The sequence below is a fragment of the Bos grunniens genome, chromosome 10 (assembly GCF_055505025.1).
Source record: "Bos grunniens cultivar Pamir isolate PY7600 chromosome 10, Bosgru_T2T1.0, whole genome shotgun sequence".
NCBI classification, from domain to species: Eukaryota; Metazoa; Chordata; class Mammalia; order Artiodactyla; family Bovidae; genus Bos; species Bos grunniens.
In genome coordinates, this window is record NC_141174.1 from 93,962,522 (window position 1) to 93,977,187 (window position 14,666).

Sequence of the window (14,666 nt, forward strand, 5' to 3'; positions counted from 1 at the left end):
AAGGGAAGCCCAAGAATGCTGGAGTGGGTAGCCTATCCCTTCTCCAGTGGGTCTTTCTGACCCAGGAATCGAACTGGGTCTCCTGCATTGCAGGCAGATTCTTTACCAACTGAGCTATCAGGGAAGAAAACCTAAAAGAAAATCTTTGTAAATTTGGTATAGGCCAATATTTCTCAGGGTTAAAAGCCACAAACCATTAGAGACATAACTGGAACATAAGGCTTTTTCAAAATTAATACTTTTGCCCATTAAAAAATCACTACCTGGAAAATAGGAATAAAGCCACAGAATAGGAGGAACTATTTCCTCTCCCTCTCATTCATATATATATCTCACAAAGGACTTATACACAGAATATAAAAAGAACTAATATAATCCAACTGTGAAGACAGAAACAAATTAAATATAGGCAAGATATTTGCAAAGACACCACAAAGAAGATATATGAATGACCAATAAGCACACGGAAAGACCTCAGCATCATTAACCATTTGGAAAATGCAGGTTAAAACCAAAATAAGACACCACTTCACAGCCACTAGAATGACCAAAATAAAAGATGCAGACAATACCAAGGGTCAGTGACATTGCTGGTAGGAGTGTAAAACACTGCTGCTACATTGGAAAACATTCCGGAAGTTTCTTATAAATTTAAACATATACTGTATTTACCATATTGCCCAGTAACTCCACCCCCAGCATTTACCCAAAATAAATTAAAACATATATCCACACAAAGATTTGAACACAAATGTTTAGCTATACAACACACATAACCAGAAACAACCCAAATGCCCATCACCAGGGGAATGGATAAACAAACTGTGGCATATCTATATAACGGAATAAAACTCAACAATAAGTAGGAAGACCCCATGGATATACTGCAAAAATATGGATGACTCTCAAAAGCACTGGAAGCCTGACACATTTATGTGAAATTCTAGAAAATACAAACTTTTCTGCAGTGACAGAAAGCAGATGAGCAGTTGCCTGGGGGATGGGAAAAAGGGGAGACTAATGGAACAGGATATAAGGGAACATTGGGGGGTTGATGGAAATATTCTGTATGTGGATTCAAGTGGTACTTACATGGCGGTATACATTTTTTCAAAACTCACCAAACTTTACATTTAAAACGGAAGCATTTCTTTGTATATAAATTATACTATAAAACTCATTTGAATAAACAACAACAAAAACCAAGTTCCTAGACTTCCCTGGTAGCACCGTGGATAAGAACCCACCTGCCAATGCAGGTGACATGGGTTTCAATCCACGTGCCACAGAGCAACTAAGCCCATGCACACATCTACTGAGGCTGGGTGCTGCAGCTTCTGAGGGCCACGCACCTAGAGCCTGTAATCCACAAGGACAAAAGCCACCGCGAGGAGAAGCCCAAGCACCACAACCAGAGAGCTGCCCCCGCTCTCCGGGACTAGAGGAAGCCCACGCACTGCAACAGAAGATCCGGTGCAACCAAAAAGAACATAAACTAATATAGTTAAAAAAAACAAAAAAAACTAGTTCCTAAATGCTCACTAGCTGCCCACTGTCACCTAGAGTGCAGGGCTGTAAAGGGGCCATCTGCTACATGGAGGACCTCCAGGCTAATATGTATTTGGCTCCGGGCCACCGTGTGATGTCTCACGTAATGCAGAGGACCAGCCCGCACGCACACGATGGCGGAGTGGAGGCCTGGACCGAGGTGGGCTTAGAAGGGCCGTCTTTGTGCCGCATCACCCACCTTGGATCCTACTTGGGTTTCTGAGGGCACCTCCACCCAAGGAGAGATCTCAGGAAGGAACACTGGACTTCCAAAGGAGTCCACTGGACCGGGAAGAAGGATGCAAGGGACAGAAGATAATGAGCGCCCTGCTCTGAACCTCCCTCGGTAACAAGAACCATTTCTTATGGCTCCCTCCGTGCCAAACACTAGGGTAAGAGCTTCCCCTGTGTTATTCAGATTCTTACCATAACCCCAGGTATCACTCCTGTTAGGCCAGTTTAGAGAGGAAACACTGAAAGCAGCAGAAAGGAGAAGACACTGCCCCAAGCTTTCAGAGCCAGTACAGGGCAGAGCTGCAGCCAAGCCCATGATGTGAAGCCTGTGGTCATGCCCACAGCCTCGCCTGGCGAACCAGTTGGGCCGCCTGCCCCCAGCGCCCGGCCCAAGGCGCACATGGCCAAGGGGAGCCTCAGGGACGGTGTTCAGAACAGACAGGACCCCGGCCTGGAACACGGAGTCCTGTTCTCCTCTCTGCTCCTGCTCCATCAAGAGTGCCCACAGTTCAGAATTCTATTAAGTCATTTCCTCCATAATTCAAATACAGAAGTACTTTTAGGAGACACACAGCACTCTGGCTATTCCCAAGTGCTATAAATATACAATTTATGGGGAAAATGGGGACTCTGTGTCACATTCAAACTAAGAACTATTTGAAGAAAGGGGAAACTATCCCATCCTCTTGAGTCATGGGGAAAAATAACCATAGTATATCATGCTAGTAAATAGGAATATAAAAATAGCTTCTGTTTGGAAGTGCTGATTGAATGTTAATGAGGCCTTGAGTTTATTTCAAGTATTTTTCGTTACATGTTTTCACTTTTTTTCAGTTTCGTCTTTGCAACCTGTAAGTTCCCCCTTCGTATTAAACCAAAGTCAAAATTTTAGATGCCAAACCTTGAAAAGCCTTAAGATCAATGTGCTCAACTCCCTGGGAAAAGAAGAAACCAAAGGCAACTGTTCTTTGAAAACAGGCGTCCATGACCTAGAGGTCATCAGTCATGTCCTGAGGGTGGGGCCTGTGGCTGATTTCCTTTGACTCACCCAGAGCACTCATGCACATTGGTAGGCTCTTTTTTTTTTTTGGCCCAATACTGCTTTTTTTCCAGGAAAAAGCAATCCTCTTCCCTGGAAACTGCCCTCCCCAACTCTAACCTCCAAAGTGAGACAGAGCCGCCAAACCCGGTCTCACCTGACCAAGTTGGTGAGAAGGCCGCCAAAATTGGGTCTCGTCCAGTCCTTTCCCAAGATCTTTCCAATTTAAACGAAAGACAGCACAACAGGGGACTTACGAGCCCAGCAGCTGCTGGCACTGTGCCTGGCTGAGCAGGGAAGTCAGTCTGCAAAAAAGAGCTGTCAGGCTCTCTCTGACAAGGTTGCTCCTCCAGCCAGCAAGCTGGTATTTTCCAGGTGTTTGTTACAAGAGGGATTACATGTCCTAGACAAGGGCACTGTGGGTCTACAAGGACCAGTAGTCTACTTGCATTCTGCTCAAAGCCATGCTGAAGCCACAAAATGAAATAATACCTACCCAGCTGCCATTTATAGACAGGTCCTGGGTAGCTCATGTAATTCATCTCATTTAACCCTCATAACAGCTCAGTGGAGGAAAGTACTATTATTGTCCCCATTTTACAGATGAGCAACAAAACCAAGTGTTTTGGATCTTAAGTAATATACCCACACTTACGGCATCACTTGCTTTTTCCTATGACTCTGAGGGCAGCGCTAACACTGGCGACACTGGTTGCGTCTGGACTCCTTCCTAACCATTCTCATGCAGGCACGAAGCACAAAGACAGATCTAAGCCAAATGCCTGATGCAAATGTTCCCATGTTTTAAAAAATAGAGCTAGCAAGTGTGAAATGAGCCCAGTATTTGAAGCCTGCCCAGCAAGCATATTAATTGGAAATTTCTTTGAAAAAAAAAGGTTTTTTTAATGTGGATCATTTTAAAAGTCTTTATGGAATTTGTTACAATATTGCTTTTGTTTTATGTTATGGTTTTTTGGCCTCGAGGCATGTGGGATCTTAGCCCCCCAACCAGGGATCAAACCCAAACCCCCTGCATTGACAGGCAAAGTCTTAACCACTGGACTGTCAATAAAATCCTGAACTGGAAATTTCATTCACACAACACATTGATTCTGTACCCTTGCACTGGGTAGAGAGGCTAAACGGAGAAATAGGGAAGAGGCTCAAATTTCTATGGTATGTGCGTTTTAAAAAAACATTATTTTCTTTTGGAGTAAAATACACATAAAATTTACTATTTAAATCTTTCAAAGTGGATGGTTTGAAAAAAGTTCAAGTAGGACCAGTAAGATAGTGAAGTAGAAAGATGTGGGTTCACCCCTTCTTACAAAATCATCAAAATCACAACTCACTGCTGAACAACCATAGATTAAAAAATAATAATAATAATAATTCTGGAATCTACCAGAAAAGATATCCCACATCCAAAGACCAAAAAGAAGCCACAACAAGATGCAGCTGAAAAAGTGTATCCAGAGAAGATATATCTAACACCACTGGCCTTTTGGTGAGACCAGTTGTTCTTAAGGACACTGGGAGCAACGTCAAATCAATTAAGAAGGAGGCAAATGACCGGGTGCGGTTTTCTTTGGCTCTCGATGATCTCAGGTGTCCCTGTAACCACTCTGCTGCTGCTTCTGCGAGGAGTCAACATCCTCACGCTGAGTTGGGAAGGGACTGAAGATCGAGCCTCCATGCACAGACTGAGAGGAACAACTAACAACTCACGAAAGAATCCTTGCAGAGCTGAGAAGACATGAAATTGGTGGAACTGGATGTGGGATCTGCTGACGTGCATTCCGACGGACGCAAATGAGAACACCCGGGAGCACGAGGAGGCCTCGGAGACAAGGTCACAAACTCGTAAAGACAGAGCGTCCACAGCCTGTGTGTCTTCACGGTATTGTTCACTGCAAATACACCGAGGAAAACATCTGCATCTCTCACCACACGCATCTACCGAGCCCATCAGCCTTGCCGACCCCGAACCTCATTTGCTCTCATGTCCTGAACCAGGATGAAGAGATGCACATTTGCAAGCAACTTTAATAACAAGGAACACTAACTCTGAACCTCAATTAAGCAAAACAGGTTTCCGCTCTTTTTGGATACCTGTAATACGAGTATTACAAAATATTGTAGGGTTATATCTTGAAATTCTCTCTAAGAAATCAGAGGAGTTTGTTTCCTTGTGTTTTCCTAGACTTTTGACTCTTGACCCGTAAAACCCAAAATACTTACTATCTGGCTCTTCACAGAAAAAGTTGTAAACCTCTACAATAGACTATCTCCATTCTACACAGAAGAAAAGGAAAGTTCAGCCACTTGACAGGCAGGCAGGCTGATTTCAGAGGGCATGACCTTCCCATGGATCCATGCCACCTCCAACAACACACACAAGAGAACAGGCGCCTGGAGACATGTAGCTAACGACATAAGGAGAAGACACTGGAGGTAACACCCACATGACAAAGTCACATTTGTAAAACCAGCACACACTGGTCTGAAACAGAACCAGCTGGAGACCATGGGTCAGGGATCTAGTCAACATGTTCTAACAATAAAAACCAGTCACGTGACACATAAAGATGAATCATTTCTTGGAAAGATGACAGGTTTCAAAAAAAGTAAAAATCAAAGGCATAAATTTAAGTCCCATTATTTCATAAGTGAGACTTCACTATGAAGAGATTTGGCACAGGAAACTATATTCAATGTCCTGTAATAAATCATAATGGCAAAGAACAGGCAAAATGTAAGTAAATAAGTGGACAGTTCCCTGGCATTAAGTATATCCCCATGGCTGTGGAACCACCACCACCATCCATCTCTAGAACTTTTTCATCTTCCCAAACTAAAACTCTGTACCCATTAAACATGAACTCCCCTTCCTCTGCCCCCAGAACCCACCCTTCTACTTTCCATCACCGTGAACCTGACTATCCTAAATGCCTCACAAAAGTGGCACACTACACGTTTGAATTTTCAATCCCTCCATGTACATACTGAGACCTAATGTCTGCCCAGAACTGTGCTGAGCTGTATGGCAGGAATATATAAACCATGAGATCGGATTTCTGCCACCAAGATTATTACAGTTGAGCTGCAAAGGCAAGGCTACCTTCTAGGCTCTCTCTCATCTAAATTTCCTCTGTCCTCCAAGTTAGACTATACCCCTTGTACAGTCTAAGAAGTCTTCATAAAAGCGGTGACTTGAGGAATGAAAAGGATGTGTGGTTGGGAAGAGAGGAAGATTTTAAATTAATTAAATCACTCACAGATACAGGCAGCCTGGTTCATCCCACATCAACCCAGACGAAGCCAACGGGCTGCAGTCCCGTGACCTGGCTTCTCTGAGAACAAGATGCTGGACCCTAGACCCATGAACCAGACTTTGTATCCCCCAACCACACATACAATGGTTTCCTTTTCTCCTACTGCAGAATAAGACACAGCATAAAATCAAAATGGTTTTGTTGTTATTATTCTTTTTAACTATCTCAGAAAAGAGCCAAATCAGCTCTTTTGTGCATTTATCATTTTCCTTTGGCAGAAGAAGCTAGGAAGAACTTCTGACACTTGTGTGGAATGTCTGATCACCAGGGTCAGGTCACGTCAACCTTGACCATGGCAGGGGACACGGACCCTTGGAAAGATAAACCTCCAGATGCTCGCCCTAACAGTCACATCAGGCCTTCAAACCAGCAGTATGAACACCACCCCCGACGCCCCAGCCCTGCCAGTGCTTTGAGCAAGAGTCCAACGGAGGTGCAGCCAGACAAGGCTGTCCGTGCAGGGGCTCCTTCCACCGTTCTTCCAGCTGGGTCTGCTTTCCAAACACAGGCCTTGGATAGGGACCCTGGTGGGTGAGTAAGAACAGGAAGGCCTGTATTGCTGTCATTCACGCTGCTTTGCCTTTTCTGCCCCCCACCCTTCAAGAAGTGGCAGTTAGAAAAACAGTTATTTCCTATGTTAAGACATCACCATTCCTTAGCACGTCCTACAGCATGTAGGTTTGATTCTGACTGTAAAGTCAACTGTACATGAACAGAAATTACAAGCGCAGGGCGGAGTGAAGCAGCCAGAAAGTGCACCGTGGGTCCTTATAAGACATTTTACAGCCCTGGGGGAAGGAAAATGTGAAGTGGGTCCAGTGGGTCCTGTCTGAGTAACTCCAAGCCTTGCACAGTCAGAGGCATGTAATAGTTTATGGTAAACAGATACACATAAACCGTAACAAAATACAGGATGGTGGACTAATGGATTCTGAAAAGGGATGGAAATTCTGAGATAAACCCATCTACTATTTGTTCCTAATAGTTCTGAGAAACAGGAATAAATTTCTAAGGCCTGTCTGAGAATTCCCATAGGAAGAGAGCCATTTTTTTTCTGCCACCAGTGTCTCCCTCTTATCCCAGGGACATGCAAGGGGTCACCTGGGGAGCACTACTCTTTCGAGGTGGGGACCACAAGGATGGTGCCCTCCGAGCAGCAGCCCAGGCTCCTCCAGCACACCATGGCCAGGAAAAGACAGCAGGGAGACATGGAACCACTACTTCACTGTGGTTACATGTACCAATTACGTCATCCATCCTTTCTCTTGCTTATTATTTTCTGCTACATGATGAATTGGTTGAATCTTAAAAATATCTCAGTTTTGGTCCACAATATTGCAATATTGGTCTACTTGTCTCTAGTAGGTTTTTTTTCCCCAACACATCCCACATCCTTCCCTGAAGTGGTATGCTTAAAATATAAATCTTACTATGTACCTCTCTTGCATGCCTTCAGGATAAACTCCAAGCTTAGCTCACTGTTTCAAGCCAAAAGAGACTCACACTCATATATATAGGGGTAGTGAAAATGTTACATTTCAAAGGTAAGTTTAAAATACTTCCTGAGTCTTCAAGCCAAAAGTCAACCAATGAAATAAAGTCTATAGTAACATTTTCCTCACATTAACTGACAGAAAATGGTAAAGTTAAAAAAATGAAGAAGTTGGGTCTGAAAAACCTAGAGGTGAGGGTCGAAAACAGTTCACCATGTGGGAATACCTTTTGTTACACTCACGATTATAAATATAAAATGAAAACATTATTTGAAAGGCACACAATTACTTACAGTTAACAAAACAAAGACTCTTTATTCTGGCACACATTTCTTTTATTACTCTCCATGCTTCCCCATCATCCTGTGGTTACCTCTCAAGCTACCTGCACCCTAGTTTTTGTTTTAGTTACTAATTTAGGGAGTGGTATTGTTCCGTTGTGCCCAACTCTTTGCAATCCCATGGACTGCAGCCTGCCAGGCTCCTCTCTCCCTAGGATTCCCCAGGCAAGAATACTGGAGGAGGTAGCCATTCCCTTCTCCAGGGGATCTTCCCAACCTAGGGATTGAACCTGGTCTCCTGAATTGCAGGTAGATTCTTTACTGTCTGAGCCACCAGGGAAGCCCCTGAATTTAGGGAACCCAAGTTTAAAAAGTAGATACCAGAGTGGCCCTAGAAAGCAGAAACTTAAAACCTATGAATCTCCAAACCTCAAGATGGTTTTCTGGAACTGGATTATTTACCCATCAGATAGTAACAAGAATTTCATTTCCAGTGGTAGGTAAAGTGATGAGAACCCTTGGTGTGCTGTGGCATTAGGATGAGGATTCTCACCTCTGATGAATTAAGATGAGGAACAGGTGAAGGGGAAAATGGTTTATTCAGCAGCTTTGGCTGACCCTATAACATACGTTATATTTAACCCTGCTTATTTAACCTATATGCAGAGTACATCATGAGAAACGCTGGGCTGGATGAAGCACAAGCTAGAATCAAGATTGCCAGGAGAAATATCAATAATCTCAGATATGCAGATGACACCACCCTTATGGCAGAGAGTGAAGAAGAACTAAAGAGCCTCTTGAAGAAAGTAAAAGAAGAGAGTGAAAAAGTTGGTTTAAAGCTCAACTTTGAGAAAACGAAGGTCATGGCATCAGGTCCCATAACTTCATGGCAAATAGATGGGGGAACAGTGGAAACAGTGACAGACTTTATTTTGAGGGGCTCCAAAATCACTGCAGATGGTGACTGCAGCCATGAAATTAAAAGATGCTTACTCCTTGGAAGAAAAATTATGACCAAACTAGACAGTTATGACATATTAACCCAACTAGTTATGACATATTAAAAAGCAGAGACATTACTTTACCAACAAAGGTCCGTCTAGTCAAGGCTATGGTTTTTCCAGTAGTCATGTATGGATGTGAGAGTTGGACTATAAAGAAAGCTGAGCTCTTAAGAATTGATGCTTTTGAACTGTGGTGTTGGAGAAGACTCTTGAGAGTCCCTTGGACTGCAAGGAGATCCAACCAGTCCATCCTAAAGGAAATCAGTCCTGGATGTTCGTTGGAAGGACTGATGTTGAAGCTGAAACTCCAATACTTTGGCCAGAACTCCAATACTTTGTGAAGAACTGACTCATTGGAAAAGGCCCTGACGCTGGGAAAGATTGAAGGCGGGAGGAGAAGGGGACGACAGAGGATGAGATGGTTGGATGGCATCACCAATTCGATGGACATGAGTTTAAGTAAACTCCGGGAGTTGGTGATGGACAAGGGAGGCCTGCTGCCAGGGTCCAGCCCCGGCTGATCCAGGGAGTTTGAAGCAGGGACGGCGTTGGCGAGGATCAGGATACAATAGCTTCAATTAGATATTAATTAGAGATATAAAGAGTAATAGAATGAGGATAGCTCAGCAGGAAAATTCAGTGGAGAAAAGCTGAGTAGCTTGGTTTACGTGGGAAACCAATAAAACTTCAAGACAAGAAGTTTGCACCACTTACGTAGACTGCAGGCATCCTTCCGTTCTCCCGAAGGAGAGGAGACACTGAGGCCTCCCTGGTCGGATCTTAGAAGCCCAGGCATAATTAGTAAGCATGGCGGGCTCTGCACTCCAGATGGAGACTCAGCCAGAGTTTGAGAGAGAGAGAGAGACATGGGGAAACCAGTCTTTTGAGGAACTGACCCCAATTCTTTATTTTCCATGGTCTACTTTTATACACTGAGATGTTATGCAAAAGTCACGTGGGGTCAGCAGTCCTGACTTTTATCAAAGTCAGGTGCTTCATACAAATGTATACAGAGGTCTTAGGGGTGTTACATCATCTTCTGGCCAGGGGGCCTGCTGACAATTTATGACCCTCTCCTTGTGACAGCGGTCAGTCAACCAGGACACTTATTTCTCCAGGGGTGATTATTCTTAAAACAGATGCTACCCAAATAAAGTTACATTCCTATAGGGTGAGGGTGTAGTGGGTTTTAGTTAAGGAAAGAATTTACTTAGCCTAAGGTCTAACGTGATTAATATCAAAGGTTAATACTTATTTCTTTTATATATTCATTAATGTGTGTAAGGGCAGGAGATATGGAGACTTAGCAGCAAACATTGGCTCAATAAATGAAAAACCCTTCACCAATACAATTTCTAATCAGCCCACTATACTTATACTAATGGTTTTCTAACTTTTCTAAGGAACCTGTTTTTAGAAGGTTTAAAGCATCTCGTGCCTCTCACGGTTGGGAGGCTGTGAGCAATCACATGTGGCCGGACAAGCCTGTCAGGCAGGCTAGAGAACCTTCAGAGGAGTTTGTAGGTTAAAACACTCTTGTCACACCCAGGAATTATTATTAACTGGAGCTCTAAGTTAACTCCTTCTCTGAAAGAGGTGGTGGGAGACAGCCCCCCGTAAAGTCAGAGGTGTAGGTGAGAGCACAAAGTAGTAAGGTAGGCAGGCTCTGGTTATGGGGGTAGATGCTCGAGGATTTCCAGGGGGACTCCTGAGGCTCGATCCCGCCTTTGCATATGTCGAGCCTCCTTCCCCATGACCTTTGCCATGGGCGGAGTGCCTCACGCTGGCCCCCAACAGCCTGCCATGCTGCAGTCCATGGAGTTTCAAAGAGTCGGACACAACTAAGCAACTGAACTGAACTGGTAACACATGTACATTGCCTGATAGATCATTAGGATAGCCTATTAAAGTTTCAGCTAAGCTGCCATTTGGGGAATAATATGTTAAAAGGATGGGATGCAGTCATTCAGGGTAAATCGTATACATTAAATCAATGATTTAATGGGTTTATGTCCCCAGTGCCTAGAGTACCTGGGTCCTCAACACAGTATAAACTTTCAAGCACCACAAAACCTGGATCCATATTGTATTTATTAATGTCAGCATTAAAAGTAGCTAGATCATACCCTTCTTTCCTAATCCTCAGCTCCTCAAACTACCTTCCAAATTTTCTCTAAGACAGCTAAACTGTAGGCTTCTGCTAACTACTGCTCTCAGTTCAGTTCAGTTGCTCAGTTGTGTCCGACTCTTTGTGACCCCATGGACTGCAGCACACCAGGCTTCCCTGTCCATCACCAACTCCCAGAGCCTACTCAAACTCATATCCATCCACTCAGTGATGCCATCCAACCATCTCATCCTCTGTCGTCCGCTTCTCCTCCTGCCTTCAATCTTTCCCAGCATTAGGGTCTTTCCAATGAGTCAGTTCTTTGCATCAGGTGGCCAAAGTATTGGAGATTCAGCTTCAGCATCAGTCCTTCCAATGAACATTTAGGACTGATTTCCTTTAGGATGGACTGGTTAGATCTCCTTACAGTCCAAGGGACTCTCAAGATTCTTCTCTAACACCACAGTTCAAAAGCATCAATTCTTCAGTGCTCAGCTTTCTTTATGGTCCAACTCTCACATCCATACATGACACCTGGAAAAACCATAGCCTTGACTAGACGCACCTTTGTTGGTAAAGTAATGTCTCTGCGTTTTAATATACTGTTTAGGTTGGTCACAGCTATTCTTCCAAGGAGTAAGCGTCTTTTAATTTCATGGCTGCAGTCAGCATCTTCAGTGATTTTGGAGCCCCCCAAAATAAAGTCTCTGCCTGTTTCCATTGTTTCCCCATCTATTTTCCAAGAAGTGATGGGACCGGATGCCATGGTCTTAGTTTTCTGAATGTTGAGCTTTAAGCCAACTTTTTCGCTCTCCTCTTTCACTTTCATCAAGAGGCTCTTAAGTTCTTCTTCGCTTTCTGCCATAAGGGTGGTGTCATCTGCGTATCTGAGGTTACTGGTATTTCTCCTGGCAATCTTGATTCCAGATTGTGCTTCACCCAGCCTGGCATTTCCAACCTTACAGTAATTAAAAAGAAATACTATGTACAACTGTACACCAACACATTAGATAACTTGAATGAAATAGACAAATTCCTAGAAAGATACAAACTACCACAACTTCCTCAAGAATGAACTGACAATCTAAAAGACCTACAACCGGTGAAGAAATTGAATTAGTCATTTAAAACACTCCCCTTAAAGAAAAACTCAGGCTAAATGGCCTCTCTGTTAAATTCCAAGAAGCATTTAAAGAAGAACACCAATTATTCACAAAATCCTCAAAATTATGAAAGAGGAAGGTGTATTTCTCAATTCATTTGTAAGACTGTATTACTCTGACACCAAAACCAGACAAAAACATCTAAGAAAAGAAAGCTAGAGGCCAAAAGCACATAAAGGAAGGATGCATACAAAGAGCGTGGTTTAGGTACACAGCTCTATAATTTCAAGTCTTTAAAGCAACATCCATAAGTAATGTTCTCAAACTGGACTTTTGATAAGGATTAGCTAGCAGATTGGAAAGTTATAATCTCTGGCAAGAATCTAAAGAGTGAATATTCTGCATTATCAATGAAAGTGCTTGTGCTTTGCCAACTTCCAGGGCAGGGGACAGAAACGAGATCCTCTTATTTATTTATCATTAACAGCACGATGAAAGGGAAACGGTTATCACCAAAATAAGAACTAAAGAGTGTTTTTCTTGTTGAAATTTGAACAAAGAGTGTGGGGCAAGGGAGATGTATTTTATAATTTGATTTAAATTTTAATTTAAAACTACAAGAGATTTCAGATTATTAGAAAGTTTAAACACTGAATTAAAAACTAACCCTGAATATTCATTGGAAGGACTGTTGCTGAAGCTCCAATACTTTGGCCACCTGATGCGAAGGGCTGACTCACTGGAAAAGACCCTGATGCTGGGAAAAGTCACTAAACTACTGCATCATTTTTAAACCTGGGCAGACACAAGTCTGTTGCTTGTGGACCTGGACACGGAAAAGACAGGTTTCTTTCTTGGTTAAATGTTGCCACTTTCAGGAAGATATAGTTGTTCTCAGTTTAGTGTTGCACAAGAAGGTCTCCTTTTACAATATTTTTCACTTTCTTCCTGGAGTTCATTTGTCTGTCTCACTGGAGTAAACTCTTCTTGAGGGCAGGAATGTTGTCTTAATTAAGACTCTTACTCAAATAGCACTAACTAGAACTAACAAAAATACCATGTGTCTCACTATATGGTCAAATGGATTTTTAAGGTACTCAAAGTGATAAGATCTCTTGTTAAAAGGATCATCAGGTACAATAAACTTTGTAATTAATTAAATTTTGTGATTAATTAATTAAATGATGAATAAGAGATAACCTTTAATCTGATTCACTTATACCAGCAATTATTTTAATCAGATGTCCACAGTGGTAAGTATGGGCATCTTTTGGGAGAAAAGAAAAGTAGTAACCTAATAGCTAATATTCACATTGCAAATTATCCCCTTGAAGACATCCAACCAGTTTCTTCTTCTGACATCATTCTTGGAATGGTAAGGAGAAATCCCATTAATGGATTGTTAATAAACTCTAGTTTATGGAAATAATGAGGTTTAAAAAAATTACTTGAACCAAAGTAAGTAAAATGGATTGTATCATTGTAACCAGTTATTTGTTGTAGTTGAGTTGCTAAGTCGTGTCTGACTTTGTGTGACCCCAAGACTGCAGCACACCAGGCTCCTCTGTCCTCCACTATTTCCTAGAGTTGGCTCAAATTCCTGTCCATTGAGTTGGTCATGCTACCTAACCATCTCATCCTCTGCAGCCCCCTTCCTCTCTTGCCCTCAATCTTTCCCAGCGTCAGAGTCTTTTCCAAAGAGCTGGCTCTTCACATTAGGTGGCCAAAGTATTGGAGCTTCAGCAACACTCCTTCCAGTGAATATTCAGGGTTATTTATTTACTCAACTTCTTTTAAAAGGACAGTACAATCTCTGCCCATTGTCACATGACTGGCAAGTCTTTATAAGAGGAGTATACTTTCTGGCCCCACTGAGTGGCTTTGTCAAGTTACTTGCTTTGGTCAACAGAATGTGAGTAGAACTGAAGCGAGCGGAACTTAGGTATGTGGAATGTGAACTGTTTCCAGTTTTAGGAGCAGCACGCGCCAGTGGTTTATAAGAGCTGATTGTTACATGTCCAGAAACTTGGCAAGTCACTTGTTAAACCATTAGTGACCCGAAGTCCTTCATGGTTGTGAGTATTTACATCATGGAATTAGCAAACACTAAATTAGGACTCCTCCTCCCTCGAGGTTGTTTCCAGCACACAGTCAGCATGGCCCCTCAAAAGCTGATCTTTCAACCTGGAGCCTGGAAGCCAAAACAGTGGTGGAGTAGAGCTAAAGCTGCCTGCAGCAGATGTAATTTGATTGAGAAATGAACCTTTGTTTTTGTAAATCACTGAGTTGTAGGGGTTGTTTGTTACCTCAGCATAATCCACCCAAAACTGACGGATACACCATGCTAACATTACTAGGTTTTCGTGAACACCAATGAGCCCTACCTTTATCTGTCCAGACTTTAGTTCAGGGCATTTCTTCCGACAACTTGTGCCATCACACACCTTGAACCTGAAAGGATGAAAATTACACTCAGAGACTCAAGCCCAGGAACCCAGGTCTTGGAAGATTAATATAAA

The 14,666-nt window shown here is 42.8% G+C and overlaps 1 long non-coding RNA gene across 3 annotated transcripts in view; it reads right to left on the reverse strand.

Annotated features, from left to right (window-relative positions):
* Positions 1-4,593: 4,593 nt before the first annotated feature.
* The window catches only part of LOC147365405 (uncharacterized), a 28,878-nt gene continuing 18,805 nt past the window's right edge, over positions 4,594-14,666 (reverse strand). The window contains exons 3-4 of one of the 3 annotated variants that reach the window (XR_015135530.1): positions 14,532-14,598; positions 4,594-4,731 (exon numbers count right to left, since the gene is read on the reverse strand). This is a non-coding gene — a long non-coding RNA (uncharacterized LOC147365405). Of the gene's footprint in view, positions 4,732-6,549; positions 6,681-9,808; positions 12,003-14,531; positions 14,599-14,666 lie in introns of those variants that run through there. The other 2 variants (XR_015135532.1, XR_015135531.1) reach the window with 2 other exon arrangements.